Here is an 18490-nt window from a genome sequence, read left to right as displayed (position 1 = left end):
TGAAGGGGGCAATGAGAGAGATATGGTGGGGTCAATGAGAGAGATATGGAGGGGCAATGAAAGAGATATGGTGGGGTCAATGAGAGAGATATGGAGGGGGCAATGAGAGAGATAGGGAGGGGCAATGACAGACATATGGAGAGGGCAATGAGAGATATGGAGGGGACAATGAGAGAGATATGGAGGGGCAATGAGAGATATGGAGGGGGCAATGAGAGAGATATGGATTGGGCAATGGGAGAGATATGGAGGGGCAATGAGAGAGATATGGAGGGGTCAATAAGAGAGATATGGTGATGGCAATGAGAGAGATATGGAGGGGCAATGAGAGACATATGGAGAGGGCAATGAGAGAGATATGGAGAGTGCAATGAGAGAGATATGGAGGGGGCAATGAGCGATATGGAGGGGGCAATGAGAGAAATATAGAGGGGGCAATAAGAGAGATATGGTGAGGGCAATGAGAGAGATATGGAGGGGCAATGAGAGACATATGGAGAGGGCAATGAGAGAGATATGGAGGGGGCAATGAGTGAGATATGGAGGGGGCAATGAGTGAGATATGGAGGGGCAATGAGAGTGATATGGAGGGGCAATGAGAGAGATATGGAGGGGAAATGAGAGAGATATGGAGGGGCAATGAGAGACATATGGAGAGGGCAATGAAAGAGATATGGAGAGTGCAATGAGAGAGATATGGAGGGTGCAATGAGCGATATGGAGGGGGCAATGAGAGAGATATGGAGGGGGCAATAAGAGAGATATGGTGAGGGCAATGAGAGAGATATGGAGGGGCAATGAGAGACATATGGAGAGGGCAATGAGAGAGATATGGAGGGGGCAATGAGTGAGATATGGAGGCGCAATGAGTGAGATATGGAGGGAGCAATGAGTGAGATATGGAGAGGGCAATGAGAGAGATATGGAGGGGCAATGAGAGACATATGGAGAGGGCAATGAGAGAGATATGGAGGGGACAATGAGTGAGATATGGAGGGGGCAATGAGTGAGATATGGAGGGGCAATGAAAGAGATATGGTGGGGTCAATGAGAGAGATATGGAGGGGGCAATGAGAGAGATAGGGAGGGGCAATGACAGACATATGGAGAGGGCAATGAGAGATATGGAGGGGACAATGAGAGAGATATGGAGGGGCAATGAGAGAGATATGGAAGGGGCAATGAGCGATATGGAGGGGGCAATGAGAGAGATATGGAGGGGGCAATAAGAGAGATATGGTGAGGGCAATGAGAGAGATATGGAGGGGCAATGAGAGACATATGGAGAGGGCAATGAGAGAGATATGGAGGGGGCAATGAGCGATATGGAGGGGGCAATGAGAGAGATATGGAGGGGGCAATAAGAGAGATATGGTGAGGGCAATGAGAGAGATATGGAGGGGCAATGAGAGACATATGGAGAGGGCAATGAGTGAGATATGGAGGGGGCAATGAGTGAGATATGGAGGGGGCAATGAGAGAGATATGGAGGGGCAATGAGAGAGATATGGAGGGGCAATGAGTGAGATATGGAGAGGGCAATGAGAGAGATATGGAGGGGCAATGAGAGACATATGGAGAGGGCAATGAGAGAGATATGGAGGGGACAATGAGTGAGATATGGAGGGGGCAATGAGTGAGATATGGAGGGGCAATGAAAGAGATATGGTGGGGTCAATGAGAGAGATATGGAGGGGGCAATGAGAGAGATAGGGAGGGGCAATGACAGACATATGGAGAGGGCAATGAGAGATATGGAGGGGACAATGAGAGAGATATGGAGGGGCAATGAGAGAGATATGGAAGGGGCAATGAGCGATATGGAGGGGGCAATGAGAGAGATATGGAGGGGGCAATAAGAGAGATATGGTGAGGGCAATGAGAGAGATATGGAGGGGCAATGAGAGACATATGGAGAGGGCAATGAGAGAGATATGGAGGGGGCAATGAGCGATATGGAGGGGGCAATGAGAGAGATATGGAGGGGGCAATAAGAGAGATATGGTGAGGGCAATGAGAGAGATATGGAGGGGCAATGAGAGACATATGGAGAGGGCAATGAGTGAGATATGGAGGGGGCAATGAGTGAGATATGGAGGGGGCAATGAGAGAGATATGGAGGGGCAATGAGAGAGATATGGAGGGGCAATGAGAGAGATATGGAGGGGCAATGAGAGACATATGGAGAGGGCAATGAGAGAGATATGGAGGGGGCAATGAGTGAGATATGGAGGGGGCAATGAGTGAGATATGGAGGGGGCAATGAGTGAGATATGGAGGGGGCAATGAGAGAGATATGGAGGGGGCAATGAGAGAGATATGGAGGGGGCAATGAGAGAGATATGGAGGGGGCAATGAGAGAGATATGGAGGGGGCAATAAGAGAGATATGGTGATAGCAATGAGAGAGATATGGAGGGGGCAATGAGAGACATATGGAGAGGGCAATGAGAGAGGGATATGGAGAGTGCAATGAGCGATATGGAGGGGGCAATGAGAGAGATATGGAGGGGGCAATAAGAGAGATATGGTGAGGGCAATGAGAGAGATATGGAGGGGCAATAAGAGACATATGGAGAGGGCAATGAGAGAGATATGGAGGGGGCAATGAGTGAGATATGGAGGGGGCAATGAGTGAGATATGGAGGGGGCAATGAGTGAGATATGGAGGGGGTAATGAGAGAGATATGGAGGGGGCAATGAGTGAGATATGGAGGGGGCAATGAGAGAGATATGGAGGGGGCAATGAGTGAGATATGGAGGGGGCAATGAGTGAGATATGGAGGGGGCAATAAAAATGATTTAGAGGGGCAACGAGAGTGTTATGATTGGTGCTATGAGAGGGGTATGAGGGGGTAAGAAAAGAAATATGTGGGGTCAGTGAGAAAGATATGGAGAGGGCAATGAGAGTATATGGAGAGGGGAATTCAATTAGCCGCATGGCGTCTCCAGGACATCCACGAGACACCTTGTGGCAGAGATTTGACAGAAATCTCGGCGCATGAAGAGAGATTTCTACCATAATTGCTTCCTATCTGTGCGGCGCAATGTCAGCATGCCATATCGCCGGCTATTAAATCTCCCCCAGAAAGGGCAATGTGAGAGCTATGGAAGAGGGTAATGGGAGAGATAGGAGGAAGTTAATGGGAGAGATACAAGGTGGCAATTGGACAAATATAACAATGTCAATGAGATTGATACAAGGGGCAAGGGCAGAAATTTGAGGAGAACAATGTTTGTATTTGTGTGTATGTGTTTTTACTAGATACCTGGGTATTTAACACAGACCATCCTGTTTTTTATGCTCTAGACTTCAAATGATTTAGTCCGAAAAAGAGGACAATTTAGGAAAATGTGCTGCAAACAAAACCAATAATACTTGTTCCATCTGTCTAACAAATTTAAAAAGAAGAAATCTCCAATAGGCTGCTATCGTTGCATCATTTTTTGCAGAGTAAGTGTGCACCATCTATTTTAAATGTCCCCTCCCCCTGTGTTTTAGAAAATGTCGAAACAAGATGTAATTTCCATTTCAGCATAATTGCTAAGGCGAGCAAAGTAGAAATGTACAGTATGAGAGTTTTTAATAAAAACATTTTTGATGTAGCAGAGTACTAATCCCAGAGTATTCTCAAGCAAACTCCATTATAGCATATTAGTGAAATCCTAAAACTACATTATGGAGGCACTGTTTTCTTAATGACTTTGCTACTGGCTCTTGAGCTAAAAGTTCAAAGGTTAATAGCTTTGAATAGAACGCAATAATCCCCTTCCACTAACTTCAGGCAGTGTATTAGTTTTAAAATACCACCCTCTGTGAATGCTTCCAAGTAGTTTACAAGCCATTAACACTATTAGCTGTTGCAACCCAGGGTCACTTATTCAATGCATGGAAGATCCTTCATGTACTAATGTGAAGATTATTCTAATGATACATTTTAAAACAATTACTAAAATGTCTACCATCTTTTATGTGAACCATATGATACGTCTTTGTTTTTTCACCATTATTTTTTTACATTATGGGTAGTTATATCAATAATATTAAATATGATTAAAAACATACATTATTGCTTGTCATAGGCTGACATTAAAGGGAAAGTATATTTTAAGTCCAAAGAGATGAGCAAGTAATTTAACGAGTTTCTAGATTCTCAGGATAATGGAGTTTCAGAGCTTTCAAATAAGTTTGAGAATCAAAAAACATCAGAAACATTTTTGAAAAAAAGTTTAGGGATTGATCACATGGCCTCATTGTTAGGCTGACTGGTCTCATAATAAACTTACAGAACAAGCAGTAGAGGTCTTCGCCTATAGCAGCCGCCTTTCCCATAGAGCTTGATGCGCTCACAGGTTCTCGGATGCCCCCAGGTCTTAACTTTATTGTAGTGCATGTTTATTAGCAAAACCGTAGCTGCAAGGCCAGAGGAGGGAATCCAGATGATAACGGGTGGTCAGACGTAAGCCAAGGTCAACAGGCCTGTGGGTTAGGGTTAGCAGCAAGCAGGGGTATCCAAATAACAAGCAGAGGTCAGGACAATCAGAGTTCAAGCGGGTCCAAAACAAAGCCAAGGTCACAACAGACAATCTATCAGGAGTCTGAATCACAGCACACACAGCAGGTCAGCTGTCCACAGGGAATAAATGCTATAACCGGCAGGGAGGCTAAGCTCTCCCTGCCTTAAATACTAAATGTAGCCAACAAGGAACAAGGAGGAGGATCACATGATTAAACCCCCAAATAGCTTATTTTAATAAAACTTTCAAACCCTAATTAGCACGCAAGCTTTACTAATTAATGCGCACGCGCATGGCTGCCCTGTAGTGCCGGAACGCGGCGCTCTGAACAACGGCGTCCTGCCATTGCCTTAGCAACGGTCGGGCCGGAAACCTGGAAGTGATGTCCCGGTCGCAAAGCAGACTGCCGGGACGCAGGGGACAGGAGTGAGCGAGTCGTGGCGGTGTGTGCAACCGCCACGGCTCATGACACTCATGTTTATATTACTGTTCTCTATGTTCCACTTGCCATTTGGTGCACACTTGTTAAAGTTATGTATTGTGCTGCTGTTTTTATTGCTAATTAGTACCATGGCAGTTTGTGAACTACTGTAACCCGTAATGCCAGGAAATATATTTGGTGGCTCAATAGGCTACAAGGAAAGGTGAGTTAACAAGTGATGAAGCAAATAGCAGGGCTTTTGCTGTGAGAGTTCAACTTTGCCTCTTACCAAAATACTTATTCACTATGTGTATATATTATTATTATTAATATTAATTTTTATTTATAGGGCGCCACAAGGTGTCCGTAGCGCCATACAGGGACAAAAACGAATTACAATACAAGGTGAGACAGCACAGTACAGTAAACATAGAGCACAGTAACTCAGTAAGCTCAATGCACAGCTCGAGAGGGTGGGGGGGGGTATCCGCAAACGACAGGGCCCAAAAGGAGGGCGCGGAAGACAGGGAGGCCCCCAGAGGGGGGAGAAGGGCCCTCGAGGAGGAGGGCAAAGTAGCTGGAGAGCAGAGTTAGAAGTGGTGGAAACAAGAGGAGAGATGGTATACTTATATACAAATCGTTCATACTATAAATTATACATAGCCCAAATTATAAATGTGCCCATGGTTTGGAAAACCCACAATTAAACTGTCCTATAGAAAGGAATCAGTACAAGTGAAGGTAGATTATTAGATATGTCAGTGTAACAGTTCTTCTTAATATTTTAATCAGTAAGTTTGGTTCATAGGGGTGATTCCCTGCATCCATATCTACCTACACTTGCCAAAAGAAGGGTTCAAAGGTGAAATGGCAATAGTGATTTTATTTATCCTTTCCAATTCAGATTGTGGTTTGTAGCACTAGACATATGCCTGTCACCCTGCCATTATGAGTATCTTACCTTTTTCTGTCTTATACAATCAATTAATAAATATTAATCCTTGGTTTTTGTTATTAATGATTTGGATTAATTTATATATAGAAATATTCATATATTTTCTTCTGTAGCACATTTTATTGTAGTTATAGGGATTTATTTTTCAACTCTTTGCATAAAAATGGTATATATAGACACAGCCTAATTCAGCATGTATAGTAGGCGTTAAAGGGACACCTGGCACGTCACAATGCCAACACATCCATTTAGAATTTAAATGTATTATTAAATGAATCAAACTGCTCATTACAAGCTGTCCACCGCACAATGACAATGAACTGAATTGAAATGACTTGGACAAGCTTTTGCTGCTATTCCAACCACAAGTGGTTTTCCCACTCTAGCCACTTGTGACTGGCTGGCATGTGGGAAACCACTCGTGATTGGTCGAGCGATGAAAGTTTGTCCAGATCAAGTCAATTTACAGCCATTCAGTGTTGCGTGCTCCTAGCTAGCAGTTTGCATTATTTAATGTTTTAATAATTTATATCTAAGTGGCTTACACATTTTACAAGATAGAAGAAAGTAGAAAAAAATAATAGAAGAAAGTAGAAAAAAATAAAAAAAGTGGTTAACAAAGACATTTTGGGGGAATATTTTATTTTAATAAAAAAAAAAGTATAACCATGGTGTGTCATTGTATTATTGACTTACATTATTAGTACGATTGGAGAAGAATATATAGTTGACATTTTCTTTGACTACAAGATTGAGATATCCCTTCTACAACTGAGATACCCTTCTGAAGGAATTACTTAGTGTCAGGGCCGGATTAACCATAGGGATAACTGGGCTACAGCCCAGGGGCCTATGGCATCCAGGGGGCCCTTGAAAGTGCTCAGCAGCAGTATTGATCGGTCGGGGCCGCCCCCGGCGCGATCAGTGCTACTGCGCGGGCAGCTCGGATCACGGGGGCAGGGGGCCCTCACGGGGGAATGGAGGCCCCCTTAGCCCAGGGGCGTCCATTCCTTTAATCCGGCCCTGCTTAGTGTAATGAAACGCGTTAGTCAATACTTTGAATGGGTTTCCATGTGTAAGGACTTTGCTACTTACCTGAACAATTGCTAATTTGAATTTTGCCGTGAAGAATCTACATTTCTGCACTAGTGGAAGTGATCAATTTTTTAGCGTTTGTGTCCAACATAACCAACCAATAGGAGACAGTCCCTGCTACATTGAGTTTTTCTGCTCCGTCGAGCGGCTTAGCTGTCGGTGAGTGCACAGCACTGAGATTCGTGCAGCTGTGTAAATAATTACACAAAGAGACAATGGCCGGCATGTGAGGATTTACCCAATATTCATGTAACAGTGGAAGTGGTACTCAGAATACAACACAGCAATTCAGCAGTAAGTTTGTTTCCTTTGCTCCAATGTGCATGTGGCCACAAGGTGTGCACTTTTAGGATCATAGTTACTTACCTGGCAGCTTGTCTGCTAACCTCTCCAGCTCAACGTTCAATCAGTGGAACTTGTGGAATCCTTAGTCCCTGGGATGTGGCTAGTTATCACTACAGATGGATAAATACATTTATGTTTACAATTTCTCCATTTACTGCATGCTATGAATAGACTAATGTTTTATATCATTATAAGGATCTGGATATTCCTCTAAGACTATAAGAACCTTTGCAAGTATATGAAATTATATTAATATTAACTGTATATGATATTGCTCTTTATTGTATTTTTTAATGTTGTATTTGCCTATCTTATTCCTCCCTTGTGTATTCCGTGATATTCTTTCAGCAACCTTAATTATTGCTATAGAACCGACATTTTTAATATTATACTAGGTTTTTAGATAAGTTTATGTGATGTATTAGTGTCTCCATATGTTTACAACATATTTTATATTGATCATATCATATTATTAAAGAGTCATATCTGGTTTATATGTTTTTTAGACTACATTAAAAAATGGTATATTTGTACTGGTGATTTCTAAGAAACTTTACTATATAAGTTAAAATTTATAGCGCAACCATAGTTTAATTAGCGCTGTATCCTTTTCCCTTTTTTGCTACTAAACTGATCCTATATTTTTCTACTAGTTAACAGGGAACCACACTGTAAAACTGGCCTAAAAAGGCCTATCCTGTTGCTTGACCTGAGCCCTTAGCTCAATTTGGCGACATATATGTGTTGTAAAATTCTGTGCTAGTGTTTAAAGATTGCATTATTTACAGACAACATGAGGTCTGTGTCAGGCGCTGTCCCCGCTATTCCTCCACTGTGCGGGGATGGACACCTGATAAGACTCGGCCGGGAGCGTCCTGCTGCCTAGCAACAGGCATGCAGCGTCCCCGGCTGTCTCCTTGATGTCGGGCGAGTGCACTCTGACTTGTCCCGTTGCTAGGCAATGGGACGCTTTTATTTGCTGGTCAGTGTGTCTGACCACCCCTTTTGTTCCTCCTATACCTGGCTTCCTACCTGTATTTGAACCCTGCTCTGGCACCATTAGGGTGATATGGTGGGCACTGAGTTAGCGCAGGGGGGGTTTCTGGAGACTCAGAAACCCCCCCTGTGTGCGCCACTGAGTTCAAACGACACCCTCCAAAGGTGGGGGTCAGTTCTCCAATCAGATGCATACTAAACTTCCCGCTGAAAGCTAGTTTAAACTGGTCTATTTACATTATATACACAATACCATCCGGATCATTAATTCCCTATATTCCATAACTAGCATACATGAGATGCGATCTCATAGCCGATGGAACCAGATCACTAAGGATAAATAGGGGATTAGAATGACACCAAACATGATATGTTTCCTGTAACCTGAACCTTAGAGCTCAATAAAGTGCTTCTTAACATTATCATATATAACTATAAATTCAATAACATTTGTTCATAAACGACTGTGGGTTGGAACTATTATAAAAATGAACTCTGTACAAGTGAATGTGTAAGTGTAAGTGTATGTGTGCGTTGTTTATCGTGCGATTGCATCAAAACACGTTGCGTACTGAACACAATCGCACGGTAAAACAATTTTAATCAATATAGCTTCTTTCATCCAGTTATTTGACTTTGACATTACCAACTGCACAGAGCCAGAAACTAGAGCTGTATCTGCAATTACCTACTGCCTGGAGCCAGGAACTATCACAATGTCTGTACTCGCCGACTGCCTGGGAACGGGTGCTCTGCCTGTGGTTATCCTATGCCTAGAGCCAGGAATCGAGTACTGTACCTACATTCACCAACTGCTTATAGCCCCGCCAACAGCTATAATTGTTATTGCTACTTTACTTATCAAGTGTTTCCCCCACCTCTTAGATTGTAAGCTTGCTTGGGCAATATCATATTTGCTCTGTCAGGGAATTGCGCTTATATATTTGTATCATGATTCTCACAATGCACAGCACTAAATGTGTATGCTGGAGCTTTATAAATATAATAATAATATTAATATTATATGGCAGAGCTATGTGAACCATGTTATTAATTAATCAATAATAAATAGAACAATAAAAGTGGAAATACCATACAGTTTATTATATTTGAGCCTGGCACAAGTGTGGCCAGTTTATTATAACAGGATTAAATTGATGTTTGGTTCTAAGTTAATGTTGGTTTGTAACAATCTTTCTGGCCACTGCTCTGTGCATCCATAACTTGATGTTCATGGCCCCTGAGGGCCAAACAACTTTATCTTGGAAAGTGTGATTTGTTTTATCATAATGTAATACTTAGAATATTGTTTTTTCCAGAAAATAAGAGCTGCCTACAGGCTGAATCTCCGACAAACATAACCATGTGTCTCTTAGAACATCACGCTCCTTCCTAAGCTATCCTGTTTTCTACCTTTCCAATATGTCAGCATGAAGGAGCGCCATAAATCACGAAGCTAAACCAAGTGCAACTTTAGGAGACGAGATTTGCATATTTAGGAAAAAAATGAACAGACATATTAAGCAATTATCTTTCCAAATGCTATAAAACATTAAAACAAATTGTACTGGCTGACCCTACTGAAGCTACTGAAATTAATTAATAAGTACTAGCATTTTATTATACTCAATGAACCATTGCTTAGTTAAAAAAACAAGAAAAAAAAATGGGTAAAACTTTGGTCAGTTAATAAAATACGTAAAATGGAATGTGGCTCCGCATTACTGCTACTTTTGAACCACTTCTTTAATTTATTTGAGCTTTCCATTATTTCTCCAAACATATTGGATGTTTTTTCTTGTATTTAAACTCATGACAGTAAGGTAACTTAGTTCAAATGTCACAATTTTACATTATAATAATTAATTTAGTGGCATATGGATACCTCTTAACAGTGCCGATTTTCACTGAGTGCAGATGTTTAGAGCTTAAATGGAATACTGAAAGAGGGGCCTTGCATTACAGAGATATTTGCATGCCATTGGTGGATCAGGGTGTGGTTTGGAGAGATTAAGGACAGGTTCTAATTTGCAAACATTTTCCAGTAGGGAATGTTGTGAGTTAAGGCTTTTGTGAGCATATTCAAGCTCTTCCTTTGTAAAAATGTGTCTATGTAGTGAATAAGGCTTCCATTTGAAAGCAGTGGCTGATTCCTGATTCTGCTATACCCAAGGCAGAACCATCATCATCATCAACATTTATTTATATAGCGCCAGCAAATTCCGTAGCACTTTACAATTGGGAACAAACATTAATAAGACAATACTGGGTAATACATACAGACAGAGAGGTAAGAGAACCCTGCTCGAAAGCTTACAATCTATAGGACAATGGGAGTTAGAAACACAAGGGCATGTGCTACATCATATTGCACAATGGACCAGCCAGACTGCAAAGGTAAAAGTACTGAGTGGGCTGTGTGTGTTGCAATGTTGGTCAGAAGGTTGTTGTCTTGCGTTAGCAGTGTAGAGGATGGCAATAGGGTAATCTAGGGAAATTAAGATGATGGTTGAGGAATATCATAAACTTGTCTGAAGAGGTGGGTTTTCAGTGAACGCTTGAAGGTTTGAAGACTAGAGGAAAGTCTTACTGTGTGAGGGAGGGAATTCCACAAAGTAGGTGCAGCCCGGAAAAAATCCTGTAACCGAGAATGGGAGGATGTGATGAGAGTGGAGGAGAGACGTAGATCTTGTGCAGAACGGAGGTGTCGAGTAGGGAGATATTTCGAGACAAGTGAGGAAATGTATGTCGGTGCAATTTTGTTGATGGCCTTGTATGTTAGTAGAAGAATTTTATATTGGATTCGTTGAAATACAGGCAGCCAATGTAGAGACTGACATAGTGGCTCAGCAGAGGAATAACGGTTTGTAAGGAAAATTAGTCTAGCCGCTGCGTGCAAAATAGTTTGTAGGGGTTCAAGTCTGCCTTTGGGAAGACCAGTAAGAAGGGAATTGCAATAGTCGATGCAGGAGATGATGAGTGCATGAATTAATGTTTTTGCGGTGTCTTGTGTCAGATATGTGCGTATTCTGGAAATGTTCTTTAGGTGTATGTAACATGATTTAGATATAGAGTTGATGTGGGGAATAAACGACAGTTGTGAATCAAGGATTACACCTAGGCAACGAGCTTGCGGGGTGGGATTTATGGTCATGTTATCGACAGAAATATAAATGTCAGGCAGGAAGCTTCTGTTCTTGGGTGGGAATATTATTAATTCAGTTTTTAAAAGATTGAGTTTGAGTTGGCGAGAAGACATCCAAGATGAAATAGCAGAAAGACAGTCAGTAACGCGAGACAACACAGATGGTGAAAGATCAGGAGAGGATAGATAAATTTGTGTATCATCCGCATAGAGATGATACTGAAATCCAAAGTAGCTTATAAGTTTTCCAAGAGAAGTGGTGTAGATAGAGAATAGCAGAGGACCTAGGACTGAGCCTTGTAGAACTCCAACTGATAAAGGAAGCGGAGCAGAGGTGGATCCAGAGAAATTAACACTGAAAGATCGATTAGATAGGTAGGATGAGAACCAGGATAGGACAGTGCCTTCAAGACCTAGGGATTGCAGCGTTTGTATGAGGAGAGAGTGGTCAACAGTGTCAAATGCAGCAGAGAGATCCAGGAGAATTAGAAGAGAGTATTGGTTATTATTTTTTGCTGTGATCAAATCATTGACAACTTTGGTCAGCGCCGTCTCTGTGGAGTGTTGAGAGCGAAAGCCTGACTGAAGAGGATCCAATAAGTTGTTTGCTGTAAGAAAGTGTGTGAGGCGTGTGTAGGCAATTCTCTCGAGAAGCTTGGCGGGGCATGGGAGCTGGGAGATGGGGCGATAATTAATGAGAGAGTTAGGGTCAGAATTCTGTTTTTCTAAAATGGGAGTAATCACTGCATGCTTGAATATAGATGGAAAAATACCAGTAGAAAGAGATAGATTACAGACAGGGACATACCCATTTGTGAGGGAATGGGATCAAGAGGACAGGAGGTAGAGTAGGAAGATGAGAAGAGAGTAGAAACTTCCTCTTCACTTGTGGGATCAAATGAAGAGAGAGTGTCAGAGGGTGCTACAAAGGAATTGAGCAGATTGCTTGTCAAGGGAGATACCATTTCAAGCCTGATCTTATCTATTTTGTCCTTGAAATAGGAAGCAAGATCCTGTGCACTGATGTTAGTTGGGGGATTTGGGGTGGGAGGATTCAAAAGAGAGTTAAATGTGTTAAAGAGGCGTTTGGGGTTAGAAGCCTGAGCATAGATGATAGATCGGTAGTATGTTAGAGAGAGTAGTTTGGAAGCAGCATTGGAACGTGGATTAGAAATAGGGATGTTGAAATCACCCATGATGATGGTGGGGATATCAGTAGATAAGAAGTGAGGGAGCCATGCAGAGAAGTGTTCAAGAAATTGTTGGTGTGGACCAGGGGGGCAATAGATGACAGCAACACGCATAGAGAATGGGTTAAAAATCCTAACAGCATGTACTTCAAAAGATGTGAATGTGAGTGAAGGGATACTTGGTAGAACTGTGAATGTGCACTGTAGGGAGAGAAGTAGTCCAACCCCCCCTCCTTGTCTGCCTCCTGGTCTGGGGGTGTGGGTGAAATGGAGATCACCATGTGAAAGGGCTGCAGGTGAGGCAGTGTCTGAATGCGTGAGCCACGTTTCTGTTATTGCTAGAAGGTTGAGGTTGTATGAGAGGAAGAGATCATGTATGGAGGTAAGTTTGTTACAAACAGAGCGTGCATTCCAAAGGGCACATCTAAAGGACTTTGGAAGAGAGGGGAGACAGATGATGTGTTTGAGGTTTGCCAGATTTCTGTAGTGTTCAGATATATATGTTTGGGAGAAGTGAGGGGGACCTGGATTAGGTGATATATCACCAGCTAATAGAAGCAGGGAGGAAGAAAGGTAGGAAAGATGATTGTAAGATGTCTGTCCTTTTAGTTTCTGGCGGCAGGGTGAGGCTGTTAAAGTTATTGAATTTAAATAGCAAAAGAGTTCATGAGTGTTAACAAGAGGTGAGTGAAGTAATGAAGGGGCAATGTGGACAGAGGTGTGTGTTGCAGGATGGGTGAGGGATGATATAGTCCTAAAGATAATGCCATGAAAAGAGAGAAAGAAAAATATTTTGGCAAGCATTGGGACAAGTAGTCAAATAGCAAAAATGAGGAATTAAAGGAATTGCCTAATTGCAATGTACAGTGTAATCAGATAAGTAGTGTAGAGCTATGCTGCAGCAAATGTAGTGTATTCCTGGATGTCTGGATAGTATAAAGTAATGATGTGGGGAGCCATGTGGGGGAGTGGGTGGAAGTGTTGAATAAAGAGCAGGTAATTGAGTAGCTGAGATTTTGCAGACTCATGAGAGAGGAGATTGGTTCAAAGACAGTATAATTTCTTCCTACTTGGAAAGGGAGACAAAGCTTAAATTGAATTGAAGTACAGTGTTGAGATAGGGGACTGAAATAACTGTAGCATGGGTAGGGAGTGGTTGAGCAAGTAGTACAGCAGTCTGATTAAACAGAGTGGATTTTGCATTGAAAACAAACTGACAAATAGAACAAACTTTCATGAGATGAGAGGAAAATGAGATCAGAGTCCAAAACAGTCCTCATGTTGCATGTAGCTTGTAGCCAGAGTGAGTTGAAAACATCAGAGGTAGAATATGGAATTTCAGGTGAATACTGACTGTTGTCCTTGTGAAGCTGTGTTAATAGGCAGAATGTTCTTCTCCTGTTTAACTCTGGTATAACTCCGAATTATGCTGTTTACATTTTTTGTTTCACACTTGTATCTATACACTTAGAGCTATACACACTAACTAAGCAGCCATCACTGGCTTTGCAGCCATTCTACTATGAATATATCTGCTTAACAGACACATGTGATCAGAGTGCTTCAATCAAGCCCTCAATAAACCCCCCCAACAAACCTTAGCAGTAAAATGTTTAAACAAACAAACAGTGAAGGACAACTTGCAATAACTCTGTAGTAATTACCATTAGAAATAAAACTGCATTTTCTTAATTCAGATCAGACTGTTTGCAATAAGGCAACCATCCTGATTTATATATTGATTGCCCCCTCCTGTGGACAGGACACCTCAATATATAGACCATCTTCACTCTTGTTTACTTATTTGTTTGCAAAACTATGAAAATTGTTACATCTCTTCTATTTGAATGTATACTGAAATATATATGTACATAACCCCCAATACTCCAAGAGGTACATGTATGAATCAGTGGTTAAAAATCACAGATTTTGAACGGTTTGTCATCATTATTTAAACCAACAAATTTATTAAAGGCCAAGCCCATCGGGTTTTATTGTTGACAACATTGCAGTTTTATATACTGACGACAAACCACTGAGAATCGTTGGTTTTAACAACCGATTCATACATTTACCCCTGGAGTCTTGGGGGTTATGTAACACAGTAACATAGTTGATGAGGTTGAATAAAGACACCAGTCCATCAAGTTCAACCTATTTTGGATCTCCTGCGATCCTGCACTTATATTTGAAATTAATCCAGAGTAAGCAACCGCCAATCTGTTTCAATTGTGAAAATCCCCCCAGACTCAATATTGCAGTCCTATTTTTACCCTATATCCACTACTATCCTTCATTTTAAATTAACAGTCGTATTCCTGGATACACCTTTCCGCTAAAAATTTGTCTAACCCTTTCTTAAACATATCTATTGAATCTGCCATCACAACCTTCCCTGGCAATGAATTCCATATCTTGACTGCCCTTACTGTAAAGAACCCCTTCCTTTGCTGGTTGTGAAATTTCCTCTCCTCTAACCTTAGGGGATGACCACGTGTCCTGTGTATGGTCCTTGGGGTAAAAAGTTCCCATGAAAGCTCTCTGTATTGACCCCTAATGTATTTGTACATAGTAATCATATCTCCCCTTAGACGCCTCTTTTCTAAAGTAAACATGCCTAAACTGGCTAACCTTTCTTCATAACTTAATGACTCCATACCCTTTATCAATTTTGTCGCCCTTCTCTGAACCCTTTCTAGTTCCAAATTATCTTTTTTATAGAGTGGTGCCCAGAACTGTACTGCATATTCAAGATGAGGCCTTACCAACGATTTATACAGTGGCAAAATTACACTGTCTTCCCGTGCATCTATACCCCTTTTAATGCATGCCAATACTTTGTTTGCCCTTGCAGCTGCTGCTTGACATTGAGCACTATTGCTAAGTCTACTGTCTACGAGCACTCCCAAATCCTTTTCCATTATAGATTCTCCTAAATTAATTCCATTTAATTTATAGATTGTGTTCTTGTTTTTGATCCCTGAATGCATAACCTTACATTTATCTGTGTTGAACCTCATATTCCATTTGGCCGCCCAATCCTCCAGTTTATTTAAGTCCCTCTGTAGAGAAGCTACAACTTGCTCTGATTTTATTACCTTACAGAGTTTAGTGTCATCTGCAAAAATAGAAACTTTACTCTCTAAACCATCACCAAGGTCATTAATAAATATATTATTATACATATATGTGCATATATGTCTGTGGGATTAGCACTGTAGCACCTTGATGCATTGACAGTTAATGCTGGATTGGACGAATGAGGCAACATCCTTCTTTACAATTGCCAACCAGAATTCCTGGAGGACCAAATTGATTGTTTTTCTGATGCCCTACCAATTGTTAGTTGTTTCCCCATTGTAAGAAGTTCAGCTGGAAGCCAGGAGGAAAGAACCTTTTGCCTTCAGGTGCCTTTGGTACCGTGGTGAGTGGTGCTTTTGACCTGGATCTTGTCCAGTAACTCTGAAGAGCAAAGATCAGCTGAAAAGACTGCTTATTTCAGAATGCCTGACTCCAATTTTTGTATCTTTAAGTGGTGTTGCAAAGTGTCACTCCACAGCTCTACTTCAGCATGGTCCATATTGAGTCACAAGCAAAATGTAATGATGTTGGTTGCTCCCAAAGGGAACCAATTGGCTGGGGCAGTGTAGTCCTGAGAAAACAGGTCATGAGGGACAAATCTGAAGTTGATGGGTCAGACAAGGTCGTTTTGTGAGGGGTGAAGCCAAAGTCGATAAAGAAATAAAACAAGATTCTTTCAAGCACCAGCAGAGAAACAAAAATCAGTTTTGCTTGTATAAATTATGATAGGAATAAGGGGCATTGTAAATGCTATATACAATTAGGTCTCGGTCCTAATTGACTTGAGTTTTAGCAAAGTTCTAATTGCAGTAAGTAAAGAGGAATGTGGGGTTGTAAATGTTGATATTAGCTGTCAACAGCTGCAACTGTAGTTACAACTTGTGTAGGAATGTAGGAAGAACATAGGTAAGAAGGACATAGCCTTTTCTATCGGTGAGCAGTCTAATAGATGCACACTAAATTTCAATTTTTTCTAATTGTGCCCAGGGGAACTTTATTTCAAAATGATGCCATGGGACTCTTTTCTTTTAGTTACCCCCCTGCTCAGGGACATCCCAAGCTATACTTCTTTTTACCGAACATGCTCAAATCTCATTCAATTCATAACAGCATTTAACAACTGATCAATCACAAGTGTTCATAATCTACAATCTCTTTGGGTAATTGGTATACTATAAAACTGATTAATTACTTGAAGAGGTAAGACTAAAAAAAGCCAATGACATGGCACATGTGGGCCTGATTAGTGAGTTTTAACATCTGTTCTTGGTAATAGAATATATAATTCACCTGTGTACCTTATACACCAACTATGTTTATAGTTTTCTATTTTTTTAGCTTTTTAAAAAATAATGTCCAACGGTGAAAAAACACAACCTTCTATCATGTTATAAGATTCACCTTCATTATTTAAAAAGCCTGTTTCTTTGAAGTGTTATGGGATTTTTAGCCATTTTGACTTTGAAGCATCTGTCAGATTCAATTTATCGTCTTGTGCTAACCTTTTCCTTTGAGTTTATTTTCTGTGAATATTCTGCCAAAACATTAGATGATTAAAAAGGCATCGAGCCATTGGAGAAAAGACAGTGCCACCTGATTGTGTCACCTGGGACAGAAAAGACAACACTCTCCATATTTACAGAATACACCAGTGATAAATAAAAGCGACGTATACTTTACTTATTGATGCTGCACAAAGAGTCAGTAAACACCTTTATAAAATTGTTGAATGGCATTTCCAAGCAGAAAGGATTGAGCATAGTGTAAACTAGGTTTCTTCTGCCCCCTGATGCACACAGCACAGCATGTAATAAATGGAACTGTCTGAGAAAGGGCGGTCACCCAGAGGAACACAAAATAGGAGCCTGTTGACCATCATGGAGACCAGCTAGCAAAAGGAAAGAGTTGGTATACTTGGTATGCATAGTGACTGCATACAACAGAGAGATGTGAGGTAAAGAATGTCTCCTGCAACGGCCAATACCGCTGAGTGTTGCAATAATCAAGATAGGAGGAGATCCTTGAGCTCACCTGTGATTTTATGCTGTTGAGTTGAGAAGAGATGCGCATAGTCCACCACAGCAGCCAGGTACAGTTGAGAGAAGAGAGAGGAAGACAGAGCAGACGTAACCACCTTGACTATCTTATTTGAAGATACTGACACAACTTGGCCATCAGTAGCTATATTGTGTAGTAGCATTAAGCCAATTCACCCTATCCCCTCCATATTACCTTGCATGGTACCATCACTATCTGCAATGGGCCCAAACATTGTGCATTCCATCGAACATTTGAACACTCCAAACCAAGATTAAGTAACCCCTTTTGCAAACCCAGAAAATTAGGAGTTGCAGTCACCTTTCACCAGAGGCCTTGACCTGGTGAGAGCATGCCCAATTTGCGCAGAAAACTTGCTACTTATGGTGCAGGCCATAAGTGACCTCATAAGCCTAAGTGGGGTGACAATAATTAGTTGCAGAAAATTTATGACAGGAATGTCTGAGGACATACTCATTGCCACTGATGAAGTCATAGATCAGAAGATACAGCTCTTTGATGTGTTAGTCCACAGAGAGCGCGGGGCCTCAAGTGGAAAAATGTATGAGCACAAGGAAACCTGTAGAGGCCCCATCATAAACTCCCCAGTTATAGACCAAATCCACAGCATGGTCCACCAGCCAGGCAATTAAGACCATCAGTCCATCAGGAGGCAAGGTTGCAGTGCCAACCAGTGACTCTGACAGG

The sequence above is a fragment of the Mixophyes fleayi genome, chromosome 2 (genome assembly GCF_038048845.1).
Source record: "Mixophyes fleayi isolate aMixFle1 chromosome 2, aMixFle1.hap1, whole genome shotgun sequence".
Classification (NCBI taxonomy): domain Eukaryota; kingdom Metazoa; phylum Chordata; class Amphibia; order Anura; family Limnodynastidae; genus Mixophyes; species Mixophyes fleayi.
The sequence above is the reverse complement of the archived record's forward strand: the minus strand, read 5'-3'. Positions refer to the sequence as shown.